Source organism: Equus przewalskii, chromosome 5 (assembly GCF_037783145.1).
Source record: "Equus przewalskii isolate Varuska chromosome 5, EquPr2, whole genome shotgun sequence".
NCBI classification, from domain to species: Eukaryota; Metazoa; Chordata; class Mammalia; order Perissodactyla; family Equidae; genus Equus; species Equus przewalskii.
Window position 1 is genome coordinate 7,428,485 of NC_091835.1, and position 8,000 is coordinate 7,436,484.

The 8,000-nt window shown below is 46.6% G+C and overlaps 1 pseudogene; it reads left to right on the forward strand.

Annotated features, from left to right (window-relative positions):
• The first annotated feature begins 2,272 nt into the window (after nt 1-2,272).
• LOC103554260 (potassium-transporting ATPase alpha chain 2 pseudogene) lies at nt 2,273-5,342 on the forward strand (annotated as a pseudogene).
• The last annotated feature ends 2,658 nt before the right edge of the window (nt 5,343-8,000 follow it).

The following is an 8,000-nucleotide window of genomic DNA, read 5'->3' on the forward strand; positions in this document are numbered from 1 at the left end:
GGTGGCTCTGTTCCCTCCAGTGGGGAAGGCACTTGGTAACAGAGGAGCCCCTACAAAATTGTCTTTTCTACAAAATATTTCAAAGCCCTAAGGCCCTGACTTCCAAGCTCAGATTCCAACGCAGTGAGGTGAATCTGTTCTTATTACAAACGTTTCCTACACTCAAATTAATTAGCAACCAGCACACGAACAGGAATGAGACTACTGGTGGTCCTTTTTTGTCTGGATAGAGAAAGGTTGGAGGGGGAGATGGCAGGGCTTCTGGTGTCCTTCCATCAAATCAGGATGTGTCTCTTTGAGAAGATGGGCTGTGAAGGTAGCCCTGGGGGAAGGTGACCTCTTTCCAAAGATTAAGTGTAGAGGCCTCCTGTGGAGTCATGGCATCCCCAGCCACACCTACTTCATTCCAAGGCCAAGTTTACACCTATGCACGCTAGATCTGGAATGTGCCCTGTCATCCTGCTCCCAGTTTGGCTTTCTCTGCCCCAGAACAATACCCAACATAGATTGACTATGAGTAACTGTGGATAACGCTGGAGCCAAGGACTGTTTACATGTCCTTCTGGACAACCTGTTCTCTTCTTCCACCATCAGACTCAGAGCTCCCTCCCTCCATTCCTCTCCTCCTCTGGCCCTCAGAAACAGTGTGCATTCCTAGCTTAGGCAATGCATTCTTGCCGCCCTTACACATACCACCAGAGTGGGCCAGGCAGGCTGCTGGAAGAGCCAAGCTACCCACCCAACGCTTGGCTTTGACCAAGGGCGTCAAGCCAAGCAATGGCGTCATAACAGCTAAGGCCCCTTGATAAGCCGCATCAGCTCAACTCTTAAAATTGATCGTGGCGTTGCTGATGAAGTCAATGAGGGTTACATCAGACTGCATCCCTCCACAGCCCAGTCTGAATGACTTTTCATCAGGTCAAGTGTGGTGGTTAACTCTCCCCTCACTGGGGAGGCAGCTGCTAGATCGAAATCTGGAGTGGTTTTCAGCGGGGACAGGGTTGTTGGTTATAGAAAGCACCATAACATAATGGGACCTTCTGGGTCTGGAAGGTCTCTAAGGAAGCTCTTGGGTTCAATTCCGTCACTACTAAATCACCACTGATTCTGGATTATTTTGAACCAATGCCCAATGTCAATGTCTTCCATGGATAGGATTCATTCATTCATTCATTCAGTAAGTGTATTTAGCACTTCCTGCGTGTCATGCACTGTGCTAATATGCAGGATAAGGAGATGAACAGAGCGCGTTCCCTTCCATCACAGAGCTCCATAAATGGTGATGGATATATTTATTTCTCTGAGAAGTCAGCCGAAAGACCACCATACGAACCTTCCAAAGTTGATAACTCCCAACAACGTCATCATGAGCTATAATGAGCACTCTGTCTTCAAGGACAGTGATGATGATGCTGGTGGCCGAGCACCTTGAATTGCTAAGTCATGTTGAATCAGGAAAATGTTTTTCCTCCTGCACAGTGTCTCATGTGTCACAGGCAGTTAATAGTTGACAAAGAGAATGAAATAGAGCTACAGTCTCTATGAGTCATTACTTTTTTATTGTGATTATTTATTGTAATATTAATATTAATAACTAAATTTGAGTGCTTACTAAGTACCAGAAATAGTTCTAAAGGCTCTATATGCGTTATGTCATTTAATCTTAACAACCCCAAGAGGTAAATACTGTCATTCCCCTATTTTCATCCTGACTTTACAGATGCAGAAACTAAGGTTTGGTTTATTTGTGTTCCTTATTCCCAGCAAGGATTTCCGGTGGCTCTGGTTGAGAACCACCGGCCCAGCTCAAGCTCCTCACCATATGAAGCCTGCTCATGCAGGCTTTATCTCTTCCAGTCAATGGCTGCAGCACTTTCCCAAGTGGTGGCCATAAACCCACAGGCCCCAAATTGTGAGGTCATTTAGTCATTCAATAAATATCTATTTTGAATTTCCATGTGATGAGAACACAGCGATGAAACAAACACAGGCTCTGTCCTCAGGAGGCTTATCTACTCTACCTGGTAGAGTAGATAAAAAATGAACAGATACAAGATAGAAAACCCAGAGCATGTGCTGAACCCATTGGACTGCCAGATGACAGCAAAGGTCCAGGCTGAGACTCGCCCTTCAGCTCTCCCACCTCAAGCTCCCGCAGCTGGCCCCTTGGGTTCCAGGTGCTTAGTATGGCTCACACCTTGGATCTGTGCCCTCCTGTGACCCAGGACCCTGTCACCAGCCTCACTTTACCAGCGCCTGTGCCATCAGCATCATGGGCAAGACAATGCCAAAAATTTTCTCTGTGCAGCTCAGTGGAACTAAAACATAGAGAAAACACCCAAAGGAAGTGACAAGAAGAAGCATAGGGGCCCAAAGGACAACTGCTTAGAACTCATAAAGAATCACTAGAAAGAAGAGGACAAGAAGAAAGAATTCACTTGGGTGATCAGAAATTGAGCAATAAGGAATTGGCGGAGAACCAGGGTCCAAATGATAGACAAGTCTCTCCAGCATGAGAGCAGCAGAGCTGCTGGCTCAGGACAGCCACAGCCCCCTCAGGCCTTGCAAAGAAACATCGGAGATTATCAAATTCCTCACAGACGGTTCAAGGTTCTCCAGCCTTCTGTGGACAGGAGCTGTCCTGTGCGGGGTTGCGTTTGGGATTCAGTACTCCGATGATGTCTGCATCCCTGGACAGTGTGTTCTGTGCTTGCCCTGGTTGTGGGATCTTTGCTTATCACCAAGAGGTAAAAAGCACCAACATCATGGTCAGAGTCCTCTCCATGCTCTTGTCATCTGAGATGCAGAAGAGAACACAATCCGTGCAGAGCAGTTGATGCTCTCAGACATGGTGGAGATTAAGGGAGGAGACCAAATTCCATGGGTCTCAGGTGACTGGCTCTTCAGGGAGGCAGAGTAGATAACTTTATCTCTCACCCGGAAGTCAGAGCCCCAGGCCTGCTCCCATGACTTTTCTCACGGCAATCTCCTCAAAACAAAGAACACTGGCTTCTCTTCTACAACCTATTTAAAAGGCATAGCAACTGGCACAGTCTCCAACACAGGCAACAGCACCATCATTGGGCAAATTGCCTCACTGGCTTCAGAACTGGAAATGAGAAGACACCCATTGCCATTGAGACTGAACGCTTTCTTTGTGTTGTGGCAGGAGTGGCCACTTCACCAGCATCCTTTTCTTCATCATCACAGTGTCCGTGAAGTATGTCCTGGACTCCGCCATCTTCCTCAGTGGCATGATTGTGGCCCATGTACCTGAGGGCCTCCTGGTCATTGTCACTATCACTCCATTACTGACAGAAAAGTGGATGGCCAAGAAGAAGAAAAATGAATGGCCTGGTGAAGAACCTGGAAACACTGGAGACCCTCAGTTCCACCACTATTGTTTGCTCTGACAATCCTGACACTCGGACTCACAACAGGACCCATGTGGGGTTTGGCAATCAGGGCAATCAGATCTAAGTGGCTGACACACGTGAAGAACAGACAAACCCACTTTTGGCCTGAAGCTCTGGAATCTGGGCCTCCTTATTCAAGATAATAACACCGTATAACCAAGTTGAGTTCAAAGCAGCACAGGAAAGTATTCCCATCGTTGAGAAAGCTGTGGTTGGGGATGCCTCAGAAACTGCCCTTGGAAATTCTCAGAGGTCATTTTGAGTGATGTGATGGAAATTAGGATGTGAAACTGCACGGTGCCTGAAATCCCTTTTGATTCTGCCAACAAATATGAGCTCCCCATACATGAGATGGATGACCCCAAAGACAAATGCTTCCTTATGGGGATGAAGGGGCCCCCGAGAAGACCTCAGAGACGTGCAGCACCATCATTATCAGTGTCCTAGTGCAGCCTCTGGACAAGGGCACAGATAAGGCCTTCTGCGCAGCCTGCATGAAGCTAGGTGACCTGGGGGAGAAACTTTCTGGGTTTCTGTCATCTCTACCTGCCAGCAATGGAGCTCCCAGAAGCCTACTCATTTGACAGATACCATGACCTTTTCCACTCCAACTTCTGCTTTGTGAGCTCTTGTCAATGATCGATACCCGTCAGTGCACTATGCCAGAGGGCTGGGATCAACGTCATTACGGTTAAAGGTGTCATCCCCTCACAGCCAAAGCTATCGCCATGAGCGTAGGTATGATTTCAGCCAACAGTGAGATGGTGGAAAACACCGAAAAATGCCTCAACACTGCTATGGAGGAAATTAACAAACAGGCGGCTAAAGCTGCCATGGTGACCAGTATGGAGCTGAGGGACATAAGTCAGGAGCACCTGGACGAGGTCTGAACCAACCACTCGGAAAGCGTCTTTGCTCAGACATCTCCCCAGCAGAAGCTGCTCATCGCGGTTGTTGCTGTGACAGAGGATGGAGTTAGCAATTCTCCAGCTCCAAAGAAGGCAGATATAGGGGTTGCCATGGGGGTAACAGGTTCTGATGCAGCCAAAAATGCAGGCCAGGCCGTCTTAAAGAATGATAATAATATCTTTGGTTTTCTAGTCACAGGGGGGAGGAAGGCTGCCTAATCTTTGACAGCCTAAAGAAGGATATTGCATACACTCTGACCTAGAACATTGCTGAGCTTTGCCCTTTTTTGATTTACATTATTGTTGGGCTTGCCCTGCCCATTGGCATCATTACCGTCTTGTTCATCAACTTGGGCACAGACATAATTCCCTCATTTCTTTAGAAAGCTAAAAGTAAGATTATGAACCAGAGCTCGCACCACAAGAAGATGGACAGACTGGTGAACAAGCCATTTACCACGTACCCCTGCCTGCACATGCAAGCCCTGGGAGCTTTTGTTGTTTTTGTCACCATTTATGCACAGGGCGGATTTAGATGGAGCACTTTCATTAACCTCTGGGGCAATGGGGGAAGGACAGCATGAATGACTGGGAAGACAGCTAATGGACCGGCATGGGCTAAGCAGCAGAGGAAATACCTAGAAGGGACAGGCTACACAGCCATCACGTAGCCATCTCATTGGCATTACGATCCAGCAAATAGCATATCTGATCATGAGAAAACCTGGAGCAATTTCATCTTGCAGCAAGGCCTTTTCCAAAATAAAGCCATCGGGGTAGGATTGCTTCACAGCTTGTCATAGTACTTGTCCTTTCCTACGACCTCGGAAGCGTCACAACCCTGAATTTCACTCTGCTCCTGGCTCAGGATTGGTTTGTGGACGTGCTACATGCCACTCCTCTTCGAGTGTAGAATGACATGTGACAGCTTTTCACCAGACTTTACTGTGGAAGCTGTTGGGATAATATATCACTAAGACCATCTTCTTTCCCTAGGCTCCCAAACTCACGTTGGTGATGATCTTCAGACGTCTTGTGAAAAAATTATATCATCAAAATTTATATTAGCAAAAGACAAAAACTGTATGAAAGGCGCTCGATTGATGTTTTGTACTTTATAGCTGAGATCTGACCATTTATATATGACTTTTATCTCTATCTCCAACTCCTGTTTTAAAATACAGGTGTGTGAATTTCAAGGTGATGATGTAGGGGAAAAACATATGTGTATTTATGTAAGTTTCCCTGGTATTGGACAGTCTCGTGTAACCCAGATTTCTGGTGGGGCCTTCCTGCTCTCAAGCTCTAGATAAAATTCCTCCAATCTCTCTTCTACATCCTATTGAAGATCAATGTCCTCCCCAAGATTTCTGTGAATTTTGGGGGAAATTGGACACTTTGCTCAATAATTCAGCTCAAGGTTTGCAGGAAATGGAGGCGGGGGCAGGATTACATCATAAGAACATGGACATCCACCATTTTGACTCTCCGACAGTGCCGTGTTATGTCCCACCATGTCACCCCTCACCCCTCCCTCTGGCCATGTCCCTAGTCCATTTGTACATGACCCCTGATCTCACCTCTTCTCCTCCCTCTCACCCTGCCCTTCACTCTGACCACTAGAATGCTAGTTTGACTTCCTCCAACTCCTGCTCCAAAAATGAAATTCAAGTCAACTTTGTATACCCTAACCCAATGGGCTCAACTAACAAAAGGATCTTTCATTTACCAGGAAGCCACTGTGGTTTGCAATAGTAATATCTATTTCTTGTAAAACATTTGCAAAGCGCTTTCCAGTACTAATATTATGCCAATCATGCTTTACGCTTTTGACTTAGGTTTATTCACGTGTGGACCACACATCTATGTTGACAGGCCCAGAGAGACCTCATTTTAAAGTAAAAGACATTTTATAAAACAAAAAAACTAAGATAGAAAGTATTAAGTGACACAAGAAAGGTCCAGGGGTCAGACCATCTGTAAGTGACTTCTGGCATCCCTTCTCAATTCTAATTTTCCACGATTCTAGCTCATGTACCATGATGCCCAGATAGGGGCACAGAAGAGGCTTTAAGAAGGAGCTGCATCTGGGCCAGACTTAAAGAAGAGACAGTGTCAAGATAAGGGAGCCGACATTTAAGGAAAAGTTTAACTGATCCCATTTTCCTTTGAACGAATCGGAAGACTTTACAAGAAGTCAATATTGGGAGTTTGATGATTCTAGGACATTCTCAATTATTTTTCCCCTTTTTACTTGCAAAATTAGAAGATTTTACTGCCTATCTTTCCATCCGTCTTCCCCTTACATGACATTGATGGAGGGCCTTCTGTTTCAGGCAGTGTGCTAAGCACTGGAAATGCAAAGATGCAGGCCCAGAGGAAGGAGTTCAAGTCCAATGGGGGAAATAAACAAGCAAAGAAATGTAATCAGTCTCGGACCTCCTGTTCCTGCGTCTCTGCCGCAGGCTCTGGCCTCTACCACGCAAGCGTAAGCACAATATTCAACTCCTTCTCTAACACACTCGCCCCTAAGTCCATTCCCACCAGGCGTTTGGTGACTTAAATAACTGACATTAAAACTTTCAGGAGGCAGGATTGCCCCCACGGTCTCTTCGTCTCCTGGCTTCTCTCTCTCCTCTTTCCCCTTTTTTCTCTCCTCACTCTCCTCTCAGGAAAAGGAGAAATACAAATTCCCCTCCTTGCTCCACACACAGCAGTTCCGAAGGCATCTTTTGTTACTTGAGCATACCCTTGGGTCTTACCCTCCACCCATGGTGACTCAAAATATTTCTCCCAAATAACTACAGGTCCTCCCCAGAAGGAGTTCTGGAGAAGGGAGGAAAAGGGGTCTCTGTCTGTGCTCACAATGCGGTGGGTCTGATGCAGTACAAATCAGAGGAGGCAGCCTGTGTGGTAAAGGCTGGAGGGAATTCTGGTCGATAAATTGCATTTCTGGTTCTCAGTAAGACGATTCCAGAAATGTAGGGAGTCGGCCCGTGGACTCGCCAGTGTTTGGGTTATGTTTCAACCTGATTGAGCACCAGAACTGCACACAGTGCCAACTCCCATGTGTTTGAGGAGGGCCGGGTACATAATGCTTTTCTGGTTTTGTTTTTGGGTCTTTTCCCCACGTGTCTGGGGTGTTTCTTCCATTAAAACCAGGACTTTCTTCCCTCTGGGCCTCCACACTGAATCCAACCCAAGTTGATACCCCTAGGAGATGCTAAATCCACTTTGGGGCCAAAGAATAGAGATAATTTATTCAAAAACATGCCAGTAACTTCATGGAGAATTTCAGGGGCAGTATCGTTTCACTCCGGATTCCCCGACGGGAATAGTGACATGGCAGGACAGGCTGTTTGTCTAGATATTTCTGCAGAGGAAGGAGAGACAGGTCCAGAGCCTGGGTGGGTCCGGGGCTGCCCTTATTCCAGGGCTGCAACACAGTGTGGGAGCCTCTGCCTGTCCCCTCTCTCCACCTCTCCCTCTTTCTTCTATGTTCTTCTTACGTGCAGGATCCACATTTCAATTCAGGGCTGCAAGTGCCGTCTCCCCAGCAGATGTGGCATTCTTGCTAAGGCAGCCTGAATAAAAGATTCCACAAAGACATGATTGTTATCCTCAAGTAGCTGAAGTCGTGTCCTACAGAAGAGGCATTAGACTCCATTGGCTCAGT